At 42.2% G+C, this 18,081-nt stretch overlaps 1 protein-coding gene across 5 annotated transcripts in view; it reads left to right on the top strand.

The window, feature by feature from the left end:
- Positions 1-18,081, top strand: part of WIPF1 (WAS/WASL interacting protein family member 1) — a 54,642-nt gene that overhangs the window by 6,672 nt on the left and 29,889 nt on the right. For 3 of the 5 annotated variants that reach the window (XM_088058902.1, XM_088058903.1, XM_088058899.1), the window contains exon 2: positions 13,544-13,655. The gene's annotated coding sequence lies outside the window, so the exon portion shown is untranslated. Of the gene's footprint in view, positions 1-251; positions 317-10,229; positions 10,296-13,543; positions 13,656-18,081 lie in introns of those variants that run through there. The other 2 variants (XM_088058901.1, XM_088058900.1) reach the window with 2 other exon arrangements.

Genomic DNA, 18,081 nt, shown 5'->3' with positions numbered 1-18,081 from the left:
GGCTGGCAGGTCCAGCATCTGCCCCCAGTTTTATGATTCTGGCTCAGCACATTGCAGGATTTGGTTAGGAGGGTGCGCTTCTTCCCACTGAACCTGAGGTTACAAGAACTTAATCTCCTGTGGTTCTGACTTTTAAGTCATAGAATATGTAATGAATTTTCTGATCCAGACTCTGGCTTTGTTTTCAGGGGTTGTTTTTTCATCATCTTTTCTTTTGCTGGTTTAAAAATCTCCCCGGGCAAGAGACTCTGAAGGGGTGAGTACAGTGACATCAGTCATTGCTCTCCTCGTATCCTGATTACCCAGCACTGACCAGGTAATATATGTAGAATATATACTACTATGTGTAGTATATGGTAGAATATGTAGGACTTTGCCTAACATATTCCCCAAACTATTTTTTTCTGGCATAGAAATGCAAAATAGAGAATTTTCACTCTTACTTTCACATTTGAAGTTTCTGAAGACAGTTTTCAAAGGGAGTGTTAAATGTGACCCATAAAGGCTGCTGTGTTGTGTATGTTGTAAGTAAAGAAGCCACTTGCTCACTATAAGTGAGCTTACATGACTCAATGTAGTGGTCTCTTTACATGGATGTCTATTTGGTCAGATGTTGCTTTGTGTATTTCATATGATCATATGCCTTGTGTTTGATTTTAAGACCCCTGAGACAGGGAATGCATTTGAGTAATGCCCTGTAGAGTGTATTTTCTATTCCAACGGGATGAAATGAAAAATCAAATGATAGCAATGATGGTATCCATGTGTGATTATTTCAGTTTTAAAGAGAATGTCATTCAACTGAGGCACACAGGCAACACCTACCAGTTTATCATTGTTTATGTCTCCAGGTTACGTTTTAAACCATTCCAGACCATTACTACTTTGAAACAGAAAAAGATATTCCTTAAAAATACAGCTTTTCCAGTCATTAATCCTGATGGCATCTTGGAATCTGAAACTCTCAAATGGCAGCAGGCAGCCCCAAACCTTCGTTTTAATCCTAGGCAGAAACAATCCACTAATAATTATCACTTGGAACTTCCTACTGTATTTTCAAGTAAAAAATCCTTATTTGATCTTAATAGGTGAGGGAGGGACAGAGTAATTGCTTCATGGACCCAATTTACTTGAAATAGATAATTCTTAATTGAATTGACCAGTGCCCCTTGGATATAAATGAACAACTCATGTTCTTATCTTACTTGAAATTAAAACTAAACCAGATAATGCTTTTCAAAGTGAAACATCTTACTCTGAGGAGTATGCATACTCACATACTTACTCACATACTTACTTGTACCCTTAGGTGGAACTAGAGCAATACTTATTTTCTCATTTAGTGGTTATCCTTTACCAAGCAGCTCTCTGCAGGATCAGTGTCTCCAAATTTTATTATAGCTTTTCCTTTTTTTTTTTTTTTTTTTTTTTGTGTGTCCTTAAAAAAAAGTGTGCATGCTGCCTGGTGTCAAGAGGAAGACAAATTAACTTGAGCTTCTGTAGGGAACTAGAAAATTAAGTGTTCCATAACTGACAAGCAGCTTGAGATGACTGGACAAGTTCCCTCTTTATTCATATAAAATGTGCCAGTTGTTTAGCAGAACATCCCTGATAATGCGAGTGAATTGCAGGGTAAAACCCAGTTGGATGTCATCGTGTGCAGTACTTAAATGAGAACACTGAGGGATTTTGTGTTTCTAAGGGAAAGAATTGTCACTGTTGTCTTCTGTTTTGTGTTACTTGAAGTTCCCCAAGAAAGTTTCCTCTTAGGAGGAATAATGAAGTTTATAGTAAGAATAGTTTATGACTGCTCTTTTTTTATTTGAAAGCTTTTGTACTTCTCAAAAAATGTTTGTTCGCCATCCACTCACCAATTGACCAGACTGAGGAGGCACTAAAGAAGCTATGGTAATTATACCACACGATATCTAATACCACAGCATTTACAGCTTCCAAGGCCTTTGCTCCAGGACATCCAGTGTGAAATATGGACAGAAGCAAATGAGAATATAATGGAAAAACTTGCAAGAAGGGAAAGCAAAAAAACCAAAAACAACCCAAAACTGTATTTTCACTTTTCTCCCCTTTAGACAGAAATAAAGAAACATCCCACTGCAATTTCTTAATAAGGCAAGCAAGGCTTTGTGCCCTAGGAAGTGAGAACAAAGACAAAAAAAATCACTCTGAACTAGGAGAAGGGTTGATAGGTGTAACCTGGGCCCAGTCTCACCCTTGATGTGGGTTGCTACGGAAGATCAGTGCTGAAGTGACACCAGTGGAGCAGGATTGCTCCAGACAAGGTCAGGACTTTTCCTCCAAGCTGTTTTCCCTATATCTTCTGGAGTTGCTCCCTCTCTTGTCTGGTAGACACTGCTGGTTATTTTTGGAAATCACCATTCTGAAGGTAGGATGACTCTTCTGCTCTAAAGCTCCAGTGCCCTTGGCATCTTTGCTTTAAAGTTTTGCAGGGTCACTGTTACGTGATTGTGCTGGGGAGGAAAAACCCAGATTATCTGCAGGCTTGTTTGGTGCATAAACCTGAGTTCTGTCAAGTGACATGGTTAAAAAATTGCAGTTTAAGTTTCTGTATTAAATCTGGCATGTGCAGGTTCTGGTTTCTTCATTTCTCAATGGAGCATATGACCCCTGGTATCATTGTCATTTCCTCTAACATGCATTGGATCAGGATTTCAGGCCCTGCCACTAGGGAATAATGTCTGGTATAGGGCAAGTGTAAAAGAACTTTTAAATAGTTCTTAAGGGTTTAATTATGGAAATAGCCTTTGGGACAGCCAAGGGTGTTCAAAATCCAAATTTCCCAAAGTGGGGCAAAGTGCTGGCTTTGGCATTTGAGGTTGAGAGAATAGTCCTTGTCCCATTTACCAGCAAAAAGGCTGAAGTTAAATATGTCACAAAGTTCACTTAAATCCAAACTAGTAACATTGTGAAACATCAAGTAGATGTATACAGCCTGTGTCACAGCTGGTACAGTTGAGCCCCTGCTGGCAGCATGTAGTGACAGGGAACAGGTGAAAAAACACCTTTAGACTCCCACAGAGCACGGGGATGCTTTGAGGCATTGCTGAGAGAGAGACAGAAATATCAGCTCACAATTCATCCTCCATAAGGAGCTGTGCTGGGACTTGGCCCACAGGCCAACTGGAACCATTGGGCTCTACCAAAATGTCCGTGTCTAATCTTTCCTACCCAAAGGGACCCAGGCTGTAGTGTCCCACTTACTCTGGGCAGCTCTAAGTTTTCAGGCCAAACAGGAGGAGTTTTAGGAGGTTTTTGCTGCTTTTCTGTGTTGTTCTAAGTCACTGCTGTGGTACAGCCTCTCAGGAAAGTCAGCCAGCTTTGCTGAATAGCCTAGAAATTGGACTGTAAGGCATTTCTGCTCTTTTAGCAGCACTCTTTCAGACAGCCATGCTTCAAACTGCACAGTTTGGGGTTTCTGTTGAGCATGGGTAATGCCCTTGGAGCCATAAGCCATAAACTTACCTGTAGACTTAATTTTTCAGTTTTCTACTGTTTACTTGGCCTTTTGCTAGTGGGAGAGGAAAGAAGAAACAAAACACATGTCGAGGGGGATGCAGACAGATGATTGCATGTTCAGTTATTGTTGTGTGTTGAACTTCTGCTGATGAGGGAGATCAGATGCCAAGCTGTTTTGAGCCAGAATATCATACTACTGCCTCTGCTTTCAAGCTCAGCCTTCACATATGGGCTACCTGACTGTCAGTTCCCAAGTGTGTTACAGGAATTTTCATCAGAAGTCCAGCTCCTTTTATTTATCTGGCTGTGGGAACAGTAGGATATTCACAAACCCTTTTGAGGCAGAGGTGGTGGTTTGTCTCCTGAGTGCAGTCTCCTGATAACTGACTCAGTTTCAGCAGTTGATGAAACCAGGTTTTGGTGAATGGCAGTATAGGGTGTTTGATTTCTAAATCAGCAGCTTACTCTCTAAGCCAGGTGAGCTGTGACTAAACATTGCTTTCTGTCAGTTGAAGTGTAGTCTGCGTGCAATGAGTTTGTAACCCCAGGTCTGTAAGACAATAGCTCCTGCTCAAAATGTCATTGCACGACTTCCATGCTGAAAGCCATCATGAAGTAGTCAGATTGTCACCAAGGATTGAGGCTGTTCCCTGATGGCTAATGAGTGATCCTTTCGGACCAGGGCCAGCAGTGGGCATAGTGTTGTGAGCAGTCTTGCTTGGCTGTGTCCCATGTGGCTGCCCCTCACATGTAGGTGAGATGTAGGATTTCACAACAGGACTGAGTTTTTTCTCACTGTCTAAGGAAACAGAGAATGTTAGTCTCCAAGGCTGTTATCTGGATGCTGTTCATGGCCTCTGCAATTCTCTGTCACTTTTTAAACTACTGCTCTCCAACATCACAGTGACAAACTCTACTAATCCATAGTAATTGCACAAATAATTAAATTATAATGTGATATACCGTGTATATATGTATTCATATACTGAGCCTCCCTTTCTCCTGTTGTTTTGTTTTGGGCTTTTTGTTTGTTTGATTTTTTTTTTTTTGGGCGGGTGGGGAGAATATAGTTGTCAATAAATATCAGTGAAACACAAAGATGTGGTCTGATCTTGTGCATGACCTGATCTTGCTCACCTTACTTGGATATAGTTCAAATCAATATGGGACTGCTGGCACATGTAGGTAAACAAAGGATAAAATCTCATCTGTAACACAGCAGAGAAGCTGATTCTGTTTTATAATTACCCAGCAACTATGCATAGACTCCCATCTGTGCTATATTTGGCATCTAGTTATTCCTGATGTGGAATATGTGCCAATGGGAAGAATGCAAGAAATGGACTAAAGTTCCCAAAGACTGGGACTTGCTTTCCCTTTAAAAAAAAATAAGAGGATGTGAGCTTTGGCTATGAGATTCAGTATGTAAAGAGGAAATAAACATTGATAACAGCTTGAAATTGTATGGCCTGTGTCAGATGAAAAATTGCTGTTATCAATGAATATTATTTGTGTGGCTTTAAAATGTGTGGTGTTCTGGTAGATCATGATTTCTAAGGTGTAGATTTGTCTAGCTTTATTTACATATACATGTATGTATCTATGTACATATATGTACACAGATGTTGATGAGAAGTTTGAACATAAAATATTACTCAGATTCAAGTGTGATCTTCTAAAACCAGTTGATGTTTTCTACTGAAATAACCAAGTATATAAAAATTTGTCATCAAATATTCAGGTGAATACTTTGAAAACTTTCTGATTAGTGAATAGTTGAAGACAAGTTGCTCAATAATAAATGTATTTTAACTTTGCCATCATAGCAATGCTTATGTATTGAGAAAAAGTTCTTGAAGCCTAGGCATGCCATTGGAAAAGTATAGCAAATACTGTTCTAGAAAAACAGCTCAACAGATTTTAATGGATACAGTGTTGAAAATACCCTATGGAAAGATAGCATGGATTGTTTCTCTCTTGGTTGACCTGCTGAGTAAGTCTGTATTCTTTGGTAGTGTCAGAGCTTGTGTCACAGGCTTATTTTATAAAAAGGCTACAAACTAAGAAATCAGATTTTATGTAAAAATAAGTATTGGAAGCCACAATCAGCACTCCTATTAAAACTTCCTTTTTGGTTCCTGAGAACATACTAAGGCTATTAGAAATACCTACAATGATGTATGAAGGGACTTCCACACAAATATAGTTCTCATTTTAGAAATATACCTAATTACGTATATATGTATAAATAATACATGTGCACTGCAGAACTCTTCTTCAGGAGTCTCTTAATGTGTGCGTTAAAGGAGCAGGGAGGACAAGTAACTTTGAGAGCAAGGTTTGTCAGTTCAGCAGTTTTTACTCATGGAATACATAGGCATTTCTAGGCAAAAGTACGTTTTCTTAGGAATGGATTTTATTTATGTGGCCCTCCTCTGAAATAATAGCCTGTGGCTAAACCCAGGGGTGACAGCTGAAAATCTAATCTCATGTGCACATAGCTGTGTAAAGGGCTTTGGCCCAGAATTTGTTGGGGGGGGGGGGGGGGGTGTGATTTTTTTTTTTTTTCAGACAGGACTGGATCAGTGTAAAAACTCTCCATGTTCCAGATTGAGAGTGTCAATCTGCCAGAACATTTTTGATGACCAGATTTTGTTCACATCATGGATGAGGGACAAACACAAATTCCCTGTTTTATCTGGTATGATTCTCCCCACCCTCAAGGAATGTGTTAATATTTCATCATTTTGAAGAAATGTAGTGGGTAACATTAAATATTTACATCTCTCTGAAGTCACACAGATGCCACCAGGATACCTAGCTCTACATCACACATGCTCTAATTCACCCCAAACACCCACTGTTTACTAATCTTCAGCCCCCGTCTGTGCCGATAATGAGAAAGAGGAAATGGAAACAGCAGGGATTATATGCTACTGAGAAGTCCCAGTTTCTGGTTGTAATTCTTTCAACAAACTCTTGCCGACCGTACTCCTGCTTTGAAGTTTGAGCACCTCTGTATTAGTGCTTGGCTCTGGTGATTTGGCTGACAGATCTGGGCTTGGTTGGCTGGTTTGTGGTTGCATGTTCACAGTCCCACATGATGGTTTACTCTTGCACTCGCCTGTGTTGTGCCTGCTCAAAGTCGGGGCAGTACAGGTTGTTATGCCCGAACACTGAGATGTTAATTGCTCTAATTTGCTGGTGACAGGCTCCAGACAGAAAACAGTCTCCATCATATCCACTCTTTTCTCTGTGTGTACAGCCATAGCCATATTGGTGAATGGGGTGAGTTTCCATATAGTGAATAAATAGGGCCCATTTTTATAAGGCAAAAAGTATGTGTTGGTTTTGAATGCTGGGTTTCAGCATGCTCTGTTAGTCTGGATTATCATGTCCAGTATACTCAGATGTGTGGATAGTGCAAGTTTCTAATCTAAACCAAAAATTTCACAGCCCATGATTGCATTCTTATCCCTGTAGCACAGGACAAGCAAATCGTTTGTGTAAATAGCTTTACACCAATGTCTGTTAACATCCTTCTGTAGCTTATCTGTCAGGCCACTGTGCAACTTGTTCTTGCTGCTGGGGTGGTCCTTTATTCATAAATCAAACACTGTTTGATCTCCTGGCAAGTGGGGAGAAGCCAATTTATGGCTTTAAAAACAAGTTGTGCCATCTGCAGAGTTACTATGTCTCCATTAAGTACCCAGGTGTACACAAAGGAGAGCCTCAGGTATGCTTTCCACTCAGAAGCTAAAGAGATGGTTTTGTCTTGGGTGTGTGTGTATATATATATTTATATATGTAAGGTGAGACAGCATTAGTTGCAAGTGGTTAGCTTACATGTGATGACTGCCAAAAATCCCTGTTGGAGCTTTGCCCCTCTGAAAGGTGCCAGCCAGCAGATTCCTCATCTGTGACAAGGATGGAGAAATAAATGGTTTGTTTACAGGGGTTGGTCAGAATCGATCAGGCTTCAGATGTTTCCCTCCTTGTCTTAGCGGTGCACAGTCAGAGCTGACAGATGCTCTGGTGGCCGCGGTGACTCAGCAAACCCCGCTGTGCTAGAGCTCTGTGGACACGGTGGGTCCCCCGGTGTCACACAGCTGCTTTTGCTGTCCCCGCAGTGCCTCTCTCTCCCTGGCCCCACAGAAGGGCATGCAGCCTCTGAGCTTGGCTGGAGCAGCACTCTGGGAGGCTGTTTTCCTTGGGCTTGGATTAAAAGTGGCTGCGAGGCTGCTGCGAGGTACCTGCTGGGTGAGCAAATTCCAACCATCTTGAACAATCCCAGATGTCTGGGTAGGATATAAAAGTATATTTGCCCCACCAGCAAGTCCAAGCACAGCTCTGGCATGGTCTGCTATGTGGGACTAGATCCTCACAGAGAGGTTGACACATTAAAAGTGACTTTGTAAACGTAGCCCCTTCTTAAAATGAAAAGAAATAACCCATCTCTTTTGAGGGATCCAGGCTGTCTGAAAGCTCCTGGGGGAGCAGCTGGGTGAGGACAAAGAGGCAGTGTGCTGAGAGCAAGCATGGCCACTTCCTGAACTCTTCAACTTCCCCTCAGCGCCTCTGAAGCTCGGGGTCCGGCGTATCATGTCTCTGCATGCTTACTGAGGGGAAAATGCTTAAGCTGCACGAGCCTCACTGTGCTCTCAAGTGTCTTCCAGTGTAAATAATACCTTGGCCATTTGGCCCAAAACCTTCAATGGGGGCAGAGCAGGTGCATCTGCAGACATGTGTTTGCACATGCTTTCCTACAGCAGCTGCAGGAGCTCAGAGGAGCATGCACAAGAAGGGTGCGTGAGTGAGCGTCATGCAAAGACATCCATTTTATGGGCTAGTTTGTTGGGGGCTTTTCAGTCATGCACGTGTTTCCTTTTGCATGTGTGTCCTATGCATGTTTACGCATAAAATACTTGTATCTTTTATTACCTGGGGGTAATTTGTTTAACACTCAGCTGCTGTTCTGTAAATCCTGTTGTTGCTGCCTCTTTGCCAGAGGTCACTACTCTCACATCTCTGTGGATAGGAGGGATTCTCAAAACCACTGTTATTCCATTTCCAATTATTTTAACCCACTGATATAAATTACTGGAGCTAGTTTGCCTCATTTGGTAATAATGAACTAGTGAGCAGTGGTAAGAAGCCCTGAGGCAGCAGATGGGAATGTAATCCCTGGCTGGTGGTCACCAGGAGGCTGCTCACAACATTGATGTCTTCATCTGGCACAGTTTAATTATAAAGATGACATTTTAGTTGAAACCTCTTAATTTATGTAGAAATTGCATAGAATTCATCTACCCATGGGCAAAGAAGCAGCTCCGGTTGGCTTGCTCTGGGTCTCTCATGGTAGCCATGGTTTTGTGTGACAGCCTGGGTAGTGGCAGAGCCAGCTTCCTACTAGCACTTGTCTGGTTTTGCCTGAAAGTGAGAAGAGGGTAGAAAAAAAATCTAATGAGCTTTTGACCACTAGATCAGCTCCTCAATGTGGTCCATGGCACAGGCTGTGGAACCACTGTGCTAACACACTTGAGGCAGCTGTGGGGTGCAGTGGGAGAGCTGAATGGTGGAGGCAGGACAGCTACAAATGAGTGTTGCTGCCAAAAGATTTGCATTCCAAATTTGCAGCCTTGCTGTCTGTTTGCTCTCTTCCTACCTTTAAGGTTTTCACATTCAGCTTAGGTACAGCTAAAGCAAATTGTGCTCCAGCCCAGATCTTTGCAGTCAGTCTGTAAGGCAACCCCTTTGGGTTTGTAACCCACTGCTTTGACACAGGCCTTGCCAGGCTGATCAGTCTCCCAGGCATTGTCTGTTGGTATTTCAGCTCTCATTAATAAAGGAATGTGACATTTATCTTCACCCCCTCCATTAGCTTGATTGAAGAGTTTTTAGTGTTTTCCACAAGGAGCATCTTCCAGCAGAGCACCAGCTCCTTGCTGACTCGTGTGACCATTCTGCCTCTACTGTGATGTGGTAGTCTTCAAACTTTATCTCCAGACTGTGTCAGTATTCTGCTGGTGGTGTACTTAGGGTTAGATTACCTTTCCAAAATTCATGTTTCTTTAAAAAAAAAATAATTTGATGAAGCACTACCTAATGACTAGTCCTGTAAGCATAGTACTCTAATCCACAACTTAATGTCCTTCCTTTTGTGACATGTGTTCAGACATGTGTGCCCAGTGCTAGATAACAAAATCTGGATTCACACTGCTACAAATGAGAGAATCTCTACTCTTCTGAAGACATAAACTACTTTTCATAGGATTCAAACTTTGGTTTACTGTATTCAAATAAAAGTATTTCTGAAAATTGCTGATGACTGCATCTGTTTGAATTCATCAATTCACTACCACTCTGAACATCTGGTAAACAAACTTGAACTGAAATTTCCCATGCCTGCAGTGTAATTGCATTCTCCACTGCTGCATTTGTTTCCCCTTTAAAAGAAAGGGGGGAGGGACACTGAGCATACTGTGGCAGAATCATATTCAGCATTTGGTATTAATATATAGTACAAAAAGGTCCATTGAAACATGGAGTGACTCAGAAGGCAGTAGAGGAGGGTTTTCTGGCTATGCAGAAATGTCAGTGGTTCAACATTAGATCAGAAATTTCTTTAACATGTTGTGAGGGACAGTTAGTTGTTTCATCTGATGTTAAAACGTAAGCAAAGCGAGTCTAGCAAGGTGCGGTGAGGAAGTGTGTGTCACATGCTCCTCTACAGGAAACGGGACTGGAGCTGCTGGGGAAGTTCAGAACTGGGTGACCTCCAACGGATTCAAATAGCACAGGTTAGTTCTCTTAAAACATCTCTTTAGCTGTCCTGCAGGGGTTCTGCACATGTATTTTCAGTGATTTTTGGCAGCAGCGGATAAGGAGTAGTCTGTGTGGCAGCAGGCAGCGTGGGATTTCAGAGCAGGGCAAAAATATTTCTCTACAGGGCAAAAATAGGAAGCTCATCTGTGGGTTAGCTTGGGTTGTGTGAAGCTTGGAGACTGCCTTGCAGTACAACAGAAGTGTGGACCTCAATCACAATAGAAGTGTGAATGAAATGTTCTCCATCTTGTTAAGACTTCCATAAAATAAGTTAAAGGCCTGGATTTTTAATAGATGTGTTCAGTGTTAATACCTGAAAGCACTTTTCCAAGTAGAGGTTAAAATCATTGACTGTAGTGAAAGCTTCATATAGTTTGTTTTGGCTGTACCAAGTATCCTTGGGTATAGCTCCTTGCTTTGATTTTACTGGCCTAGTTTCTTGTTAAGGTGTTCTCTCATTCCTGGTGATTTCTGTTGAGAAGTTGCATCATGACTTTTCTGTGCTGGGGGGTTTCGAATTGGGAGCACATTGCATCAGGAATGAAATGAAGCTAGGTTGGTGCCAGAGAATTTGGGAGCTCTCAGAGGGAGACTCTGATGGGATGTATGTTTTGTACTCCGGCACAGATAGGCAATTGTGGTTAATTACAAATCCTAAATGCAAAGTTTAGTGAAAGTTACGAAGGTAACAACCTTCAGGATGATAAAACGTATAATACAGTAGTAAGTGCACAGAATCTACACTAAAACTAAATCCGAGCGTGGGGTCCACGTGGTGCTGGGAGAGGGTGGAGAGGGGAGGTGATGGCCCCACAGCCAGCTCCAGCAGTGGTGGCTGGAGGCCAAGGTGTTTGCTCTGCAGAGACCCCCCCCTGCTTGCCCAGGCTCACAGCTTGTGAGGCAGAGGGGCCTGGACAGGGATAGTGGCAGTAAGCTCACGCAAAATGCAGCTGCTGGGGATGACAGTGCTGTAACAAGGCCGTGCCAGGTGTTAAAATCAGAGATTTGAGTGTCAGGCAAGAAGCCCTAAAGCCGCCCATACTTCTTTCCAAATATTTTTAATATATTTCTCTGGTCACGTAGAAAACCAGATTAAGTGGTACAGCTCTTTCTCCCTCCTCGTACCACCAAGTGCATCCATCCTGACCTCAGTGTAGAAACATCTGTGTGAGATGAACGCAGTGGCTCTCTGCAGACTGGGCTGCTGCCACCTCCTGCACGTGCAGTTGGATGCTGCACCTGGCCCTGCTGCGGGGCACGGAGGCTCTTGCCAAGCTGGGAATAGCAGGGCCCTGCTCCTGGGCAGTTAAACAGCTCTGTGGTTCAGCCTTGCCGAGCTTTGCTCTCCTATTTCGAGCTTTGGGGCTTTATATGCAGAGAAGGCTTTGGCCTTAGCTGGGCTCCCCTGCTTCTGTAAAACCAGCAAGTTTTCAGAGAGCCAAGGTTCTGCCCCAAATCAGCCTTTCTAATGTATTAGGGTTTATAGCCTTCACTGGAGCACTGTTTAACTAGGAATGTGATTTAAAAGCAATTTAGTAAAATCCCACTGCAGACATTTTCATTTCAGCCTAATCCTGTCTTATAGCGGCTCATCCCAAATAGATTAGTTGTTTTAAGCTAAATATAATGGCTCATAAATAATATATTTCAGCCTCCATGCAGTGGCTTGTGCCAGGTATTTAAAATGGAATTAAAAAATAAACTGATACACATTCCTAAGTAAATAAACCCTAACAGTTCTACTCTGCTACCAGGAGTGAACATAGGCAACCAGGATGAAAGAGCAGGAGAGTTGTTGAAGAGGGGGGATTTTTGTATGGGCTCTTTCCAGCAGCTTGTGTTATGAAAACCAGGGAAAGAATGTTTCTTCCTCTAACAAATTAAAAAGGAAATCTGCAAAAAGAGGAAAGGGAATAAAGAGTACAGACTAAACAAAATGAATTAAATATGCATTGGAATGAGAGAGAAGGAAACCAAAAAGTGAAAATAATAAAAAATGGAACCAGATGGGGACAAATTCTGTGCTCAGGAAAAAAAGGCTACTCTTTTGCTGCACTTCAGGAGGAGAGACTGTGTACATGTGTTTGTGCATATATCATCTATGGAAGAAAAATTGATCTTTCTATATGCTTTTTTAAATTGCTTGCTTGTTTCTTTCCCTTCAACAGTGCTAATACAGAAGTTTATTGATTTGAGGGAGCTTCCAAGTTAGATGAAAGCATGATTAAAGAATCTTTAATTCTGCAAATAAATAGAATAAACCACTCAATGTCACCTTAATCACTGGCTTATTTTACTCCCCAAAAACTACGTGGCTGCATTGTACTGTTGAACTTGTGTCCACGGTGCTCTTGGATCCATAGCACAGGGTTATTCTACTCTCTGCAAGGGAAAAAGTAGGAGGTTTGCAACACTAGCTAATGCAAACTAGAACTGCGTAGGCCAGCTTCAGAGAGTTTATTGCAGAATCCCCTTGCAGGTTTCATTTCACCACATAGCATATGCAAAGGCTGCATGGCTGTGAGGGACTGGGGTCCTGAGACCGATTTCTAAATAGAAGTAAATCTGTAAAATGCTGAATGGCTACTGTTCTTACATTTTATTTTAAAATTACTGGATTTTTTAAGATTTTATTTTGTTGGTTCAAATAGTAAATATATCAATATCAAATGGTCAAGTGTGTTTTTTGCGAGGACATTATTTGCAGCACACCTGTCACATCTTCCAGGCTGTTACCTCTCCTTTTCTTCACCCCACACATTTGTTTCAGCTTTTGCATGTGTTTTTCTCTAGCCTAAACTACAGAAACCTCCTAATTACAAAGCTAGTTGTTGAACCATGTCTCTTACAAGGAGCAGCTGTTGTAGTGGATAACTCTGTTCAGTCTTACCATCACATCCGTGGTTTTTTATGCCTTTCTGTTCTCCTTCTACCGTTTATATTGGCTTTTATTATGTATGCTATGCTGAAGTTGGAAGAATTGTCTTAAATTTGCTTGAGAACAAACTAGGTCCTTTGGCCTTAGGGAGAGCTATGGAGAGCCCAGCCAATGTGTTTTCCTGTTCTGATTCCTCTTTAGAAGGAGGGGGGCTCTTTACAGTATTCTGCCACTTTCTTATACAGAATTTCTACTTGTGCAAGGAAATACGTAATGGACACATGCTCAGACTCTGTGATCCCCAATGGTTCACAATTAATAGTTCTTTTCCTTTCTTCCCTGCAGGATTGTGCAACCTGGGAAATGTTACTGCAATTTAATTAACTTCAGAAAGTGTATTCTGGACTGAATTGACCAGACCTCCTATTCTATTCAAGCATCTCCTGCTGGTGACCAGGTACAGAGCCTGTGGGGTTGGCACTGAGGTGAGGGAGTGGGTAGGAGTCAGGGAGTGAGCACAGTGCAGTTAATGCATCTGCTGGCTGTCATTCCTGGCCTGTAAGAGTTGGAATCCAAAGAGCCATCTCATGCCTTAGGTTGCAGTGTGACAATACAGGAGCCATTCTTCTCCAGGGCAGGATTAATGGCAGTGCCAGTTTACAGGCATGCTCTGATGTGCCACACCTTTCCTAATGTCAGATTTAGGTACCTTAGGTCACATCAGATTTTATGCCAAATCCATAAGCTTTTAACATGTGCAGTGAGTTATTTTCTGTTTGGGGTTGTTTTGGGTTTTTTCCCTATGTCAGTAGTACAAGACTAGCAGTGAAGGGATTTAAGGCTTGGCAAGTAGGTCAGGAGACCTAAGGTATGGATATGACCAGGCACAGTGAAACTGAAGTGGTCCTGATTTAGAGCAGATGACATTATACTTGAAAACTGCACAGTGAAGCCTGCAATGTTTACAATTTTGTGCTAATAAACAGGTATAGTATGAAAAGGTTCGCTGTAACACATGGTTAGTAAGACAGAAAGAACAGTGAGTTTACTTTTTTTAATTTTAGTTTAATTATTTTTTAATTTGATTTTTGGTTTAATTTTTTTCTCATTGCAGCAGAGGCTCCATCAGAATGTGCTGTAGATAGGCTGCAGTGTACTGATCTACAGCTGGTGCAGTCCAGCAGATCAATTATTTCCTATCTCAAGTGCTCTGTGTTGTAAACTCCAACTGTGTCTTCCATATGGTTAGTGGGCCATGTAGAAACTGATGCTGGGAGGGTCCCAGAGTCATTTGGGATTTTGGTTCTCTGTAGACATGAGCATAAAACCATTTAGGGTTTCTTTTGGATTAAGTCTGTAGCTGGTCCATGTGGGTTGATGCTTTGGTGTAGTTTCAGCAGTGCACTTGCTTTGGAAACCACAGTCTGCAGAAATCTGGGTGCTAGGCTTGGGAGATGTGAGAGGGAAGAGCTAGCCCCAGGAACAGATAATAGTCTCACATCACTCGTGGATCCACAGCTCTTCTGGATGAGGTGTGGTACAAAGACTAATTTGGAGGATTATTCCACAGGACCAAAAAAGGTGATACTGTTGTGTGGTCAGTAGCCAAACATACCTGTTTGGGTAGGAAGGGATAGTCTGTTCTAAGAAGGGAGACATGAGGAAAAGGAAAATATGAGTATTTTAAAGCTGGCATTTACAAACTTACACTTGTCACTCCCACCCATTTCACATATGATATCGGACTATGGAAGGTCCCAGGAACAGCAGTAATGACGACAGCACAAATATCACCTGTGAGGAAAGACTGGAGGAAATATGATTGCTTAGCCTGAAGTGGAGAAGTTCAAAGAGATGTGTAACCAGTTTTCAAATATCAATGAAGAGGTAAAGGAATAAATTCTTCTCTGTATCACTTGTAAATAGTATGAAAAATAGTAAATGAAATCACAGCAAATGCAGGTCTAAATGAAGTACTGGGAGAAGCTTCATTAGCTGTTAAGATAACAAGATAGATGACTGAGGGATATTGCAGATTTTCCATCTGTGGAGATTTTTAGAGAAAAAAATAGATGAGTAATGCCAGGAATTATATAATCCATGGTGACTCAGGGGAAGGGTAGATGCTCTCTTCCAGCCCTGCTGTCTGTTCCTCTGTATTTCAGTCTCCTTGTTGATAGTGACTTTGAATTTTTCTGGTTATTTATGAAAGCTGAATAATTATTTTAATGGCAATAAGCATTTCCATATGGATGGTACAGTATATTTCATACTCCACTTTTCAGGGAGGGAATGGAAAACGCCGTTTCTGAGTTTCCTGAGGAGATATTTCTCTTGGAAGTAAACAGATAAAATGAGTGCATTATACTCTGCACTGTGGGAAAGTATTGAGTTATCGTTAGCAGCTGGCAGGGTAATGACCAGGTCTGCTACTGGTGTAAGAGGGGGACCTGAAAAGGCAGGTCCTGCTGCTTTCTCACATGAACAGTTGTGGGAAGCCAGGAAAATGCTCATTTGTATCACAGATCTCAGAAGTCTGGTACTAATGGCAAACTTCAAATTCATGCTGGCTGCACAAAACCAGTTTGGTCTGCATTGCACAGCATTCTCTAATAGCAAGTTTTGATGGATCAAGGCTCACCTGAAGAAGCATTTGGCTGCAGAGTTGAGACTTTGCTCTACCCTCTCTGTGCAGAAGCAGAGCTATTCCTCTGTGTGGAGGTGCCTGGACTGGCATTCCCTGTGACCCAGCCTGCTGTGAGCCTGCCTGCTCATAAGGGCCTTGGCAGATGTGGAAGAAAACAATGATCCCTGCCAGTCATCAGGACTGCAGTTTAAAAGAGAAAGTAGGCTTCATGAGAGTAATAATGTCTTATGATCTGATAAAATCAATACAAAGCTTCCTTTCAGCTGTGAGTTTGATCCAGATAATACAGCTCTCTGAGTTTGGAAAAAATTTGCTTTTTTATCTGGAAGCTTGTGGCCTCAGATTTGAAGTGGCCCTTAACTCTCCATCTAATTACCAATTCTGGTTTTGAAAGCAAAGATGTTAGGACTTATAGGTCAGTCTGCCATGTGCTAAATTAAGCCTTCAAATTTATTTAAAATAAAGTTTGGTTTTACACCTGCAAGCTAACCAAATCGTTCAACCAGTTTGATCAGGGGTTTAGCCATATTTATAGGATTCAGCAGATGTGATGATAACTTTAGCTAGGGTTAGACAACTGTGACAGCCACTCTCATTACAAATAAATACAAGGGGAAATGGGTGGCCATCCTCTGAAACCTGCTGTTTCAGGACACCTGCACTGAGCACCACAGCCTGCAGGGACCAGTTTCTTTTCTTCTGAACTGCTGGTAGACTGGCACTAGCAAGGCCAAATTACGACAGTTCTCTGGAGCAAGAGGATTTGTTGAATGTTCTAAAGAGGAAATGCAAGTACTGAATGATGGTATGTGGCTGCTTTTGGTTTTGTGGGTATGTTTTCATGGCAGTGGTATGTCATACATACTTTTTTTTTTAGCTTGAACTACACTAAATTACTACTGTCATGCAATAAACCTGCATTTGGAATACCAGCAGGAGCTCAGCTAGACCTGCTGTGTTGAATGGAGGCCAATAACCTCCAAACCCAGCTGTTGCCTGGGTCCCAGTCAGTTCCTGTGCCACCTGAGTGGCAGGCTGCCTCAGAGCTGCCAGCTGACATGGAGATGCCATGCTGGCTGGGCACCGCTTCCGAAACACTGGCATGAGCCAGGAGCCACTGCTGACCCTGCAGCAGCTGGATGAGGCACCTTATCTCTCCTCAGGCTATGGCTTGTGGCTCCTACCGAGTTCAGACAAAATGTGGATTTGTCCCTCTTGACATATTCACCTTCTTGGCACATCTGCCTGGGTCTGACCTATGCAGTCACTAGGTGTGGCCTCACATGGCTGTCACTGCAATGGCCTGAGCCCCCTGATAAACCCATGCTCTCCGGGGCAGGCACCCACATAGCACACTGCCTTTGGCTACACTTGCTGCATGGAAACATTTCATTGCTGAAGGTCACAAAAAACAGAGATGCAAATATTTAAAATAAAATGCAGATAACTGATTGGAACCTCTTGGATTTTACTCACCCTGACTTGAGAAACACTTTTAACATGTATTGACTGAGCCAGCTTCATAAGTAGTAAGTGGAGGGGTGCTGTGCGTTTCCATCCTGGGTAGCTGCAGTAGGCAATGCAGCTCTGCTGTTTTCTCTCAGGAACGTAGTCCAGAACATACCCCCTCTTTGTGCCAGGGGAGATCAACTAGTTTGTGTCCTAAGCTGTGAAAGATTTTGCCCTGACTGTATTTTTGGCAGAACCCATTAATAATCATTCTTTCCAGCTTCTCCTCTTTGCTTACTAGCTAAGTACTTGCCATGTGCAGCTGTAAAAAGTTGTTTCCAAAGAGAAATAAAGTGGAGGAAAAACTCCTGTAATTGGAGATGGGGAGGAAAGCAGAAGGGCGTTTTCAATTTGCTGTCCTTGGATTCTTTTTGTTTGATTTGTGCCATGTTTTAAACTAGAGCCCTTTGCAGGACTGTGTGCCCTCTTGCTAGCCTGCGTCTGTGTCCTCCCAGTCCCAGCTGGAGCAGCACCAATTTGCCCATGTCCCTCACGGGACCAGGGGATAATCGGGGCAGTCAGCATCAGTCAGAGAGCCCTGTGCTACATCAGCCATGTCAATACATTAAGATCAAAATCTCTTCAAGTCTCGAGCTTTGACAAGACATAAAAATAGTTTCCCTTTCTCTCTTTTTTTTAACCCAAACCCCACATTATTAAACGCACATGAATTTTAGTGTTTTGCATTGTCTTTCACATAACATTAGAATTGCTTTGAGTTTGAAGG

The sequence above is a fragment of the Pseudopodoces humilis genome, chromosome 8, assembly GCF_049639895.1.
Source record: "Pseudopodoces humilis isolate 2021_Gansu_Grassland_sample_001 chromosome 8, ASM4963989v1, whole genome shotgun sequence".
NCBI classification, from domain to species: domain Eukaryota; kingdom Metazoa; phylum Chordata; class Aves; order Passeriformes; family Paridae; genus Pseudopodoces; species Pseudopodoces humilis.
Note: the sequence above shows the minus strand (reverse complement) of the source record. Positions and strands in the feature narration are given on the sequence as shown.